At 43.8% G+C, this 2185-nt stretch overlaps 1 pseudogene across 1 annotated transcript; it reads left to right on the top strand.

Annotated features, from left to right (window-relative positions):
- Positions 1–518: 518 nt before the first annotated feature.
- On the top strand, positions 519–1912 carry LOC147343055 (methionine-R-sulfoxide reductase B2, mitochondrial pseudogene; annotated as a pseudogene). Its single transcript, XR_015157200.1, has one exon. The product of XR_015157200.1 is annotated as a methionine-R-sulfoxide reductase B2, mitochondrial pseudogene (transcript).
- The last annotated feature ends 273 nt before the right edge of the window (positions 1913–2185 follow it).

The raw sequence follows: 2185 nt of genomic DNA, 5'->3' as shown, positions 1-2185 counted from the left end.
CCACAAAGCTACAATAATCAAAGCTCTATTGTACTGGCACAAAAACAGACACACAGATCAACTGAACAGAATAGAGAATCCAGAAATATACTCATCTAATCAATTAGCCTATTTCAAAGGAGATAAAAATATATTAATACAATATATAATAATATAATACAAAATAATAATAACATAAAATTACCAAAATATATTAATAAATATATTAAACAATTAATACCCTCTTAATAAATAGCATTAGGAAAAACATGACAGTTAATGCAGAAGTGGCAAACTGAAATACTTTGTCACACTGTATACAAAAATAAACTCAAAATGGATTAAAGACAAATGTAAGACATGAAACCATAGAACTTTTAGAAGAAAACATGGGCAGTATATTCTCAGACACTGGTCTTACAGTATTTTTTTTGGATATGCCTCTTTGGGCCTGGGAAACAACAGCAAAAATAAACAAACGGGACTACATCAAACTAAAAGCCTTTTGCACAGTGGAAGAAATTAGCAACAAGAGCGTCATGGTGCTCCTCCTGCGGGCTCTGCGGGGCCTGCCCCTCCGCAAGGCCCCCGGGTGGGCTGCGCGGGGCCGAGCGGACTGTGGCGGCCTCCGCGCAGGTGCTGGATCCCCGCAAGCAGGGTCTCTTATAAAACGTCAGCCGGCTCTCTCCAAGAGTGAGTGGCAGAAGAAGCTGACACCAGAGCAGTTCCATGTCACGAGAGAAAAAGGGACGGAGCCGCCTTTCAGTGGGGTCTACCTGAATAACAAGGAACCAGGGATGTATCACTGTGTGTGTTGCGACAGCCCGCTCTTCAGCTCTGAGAACAAGTTCTGCTCCGGCACGGGATGGCCTTCGTTCTCTGAGGCTCATGGGACATCTGGCTCTGATGAGAGTAACAGGGGGATCCTGAGACGTGCGGACACCTCGTTGGGACTAGCTCCCACAGAGGTCGTCTGTAAGCAGTGTGAAGCTCACCTCGGCCATGTGTTCCCCGACGGACCTGGGCCTGCTGGACAGAGGTTCTGCATCAACAGTGTGGCGCTCAGGTTCAAGCCAAGGAAACACTGACCACCTCCGAGTTCCCTTCCCTCCCTCGCCACTCCCTCACTTCCAAATTCAATTTGCAGAACTTATGTGAATGACTTTTTGTGACCCCATGAGGTGTAGCCCCCCAGCCTCCTTGTCCATGGACTTCTCCAGGCAAGAATACTGGAGTGGGTAGCCATTCCCTTCTCCAGATCTTCCCAACCCAGGGATCAAACCCAGATCTCCTGCATTGCAGGCAGATCCTTTACTATCTGAGCCACCAGGGAAGCCCGATGTGAATGACTACCCATTGTGAATGGTAGTTTTATTAACTACCAAACCAAAGCTAAGTTCACTGCTGGCACCACGCAAACCACACCTTCTCTGATTTACTACCTGGAGTCAACTCAGCCCTGGCTCTGGCTTTGACTAGAATTTCACAAAATGACAGAGGGAAAACTGTTTCCATTAAATCGACTTCTGTGGGCTTTGCCTGGACCAGAGGACATGACTCTAGGGATGCTTGGAGTCAGATGGATAAACCAAAAAAATATTCCTACAAAACGACCCTGAACTTTCCATCACAGTTAAGTTCTTCCCAGACATATACAGGTGAGAGATCAAGTGAAAAGAGGAAGGAAAATATGGCATTAGAGTACTCCACAGTTCCAGCACAGAAGGAGGCATTGAGGAGAAGGAGGAGGAGAGTTGTGGACAAGGTGGGTTTCGGGAGCACGCCTGGAGATCCATGGGATGCATGATTTTTTTTTTCTTCAAAACGTTAATAAACTGTCTTGAACATTCTGGTTCCAATCTCTCTACCTGCAACTAAATTTCAATGGGAATACGCTAGATTTCAGTGATAATGAATACACGTGGCTACAAAGTTAAAAAAAAAAAAAAAAAGAAATTAGCAACAAAACAAAAAGGCAATCTACTGAATGGCAGAAGATATTTGCAAATGATATATCTGATGAGGTTAATATACAAAATATAGAAAGAACTCATGCAACTCAACATTGTAAAACAAACAACCTGATTAAGAAATTAGCAGAGGACCTGAATAGGTATTTTTTCAAAGAAGACACATGAAAAGATGCTCAACATCACTAATCATCAGAGAAATGCAAATGAAGGCCACAAGGGGATACTACCTCACT

The sequence above is a fragment of the Bos grunniens genome, chromosome 28, assembly GCF_055505025.1.
Source record: "Bos grunniens cultivar Pamir isolate PY7600 chromosome 28, Bosgru_T2T1.0, whole genome shotgun sequence".
NCBI classification, from domain to species: Eukaryota; Metazoa; Chordata; class Mammalia; order Artiodactyla; family Bovidae; genus Bos; species Bos grunniens.
This window is presented reverse-complemented; position numbering and strand designations above follow the sequence as displayed.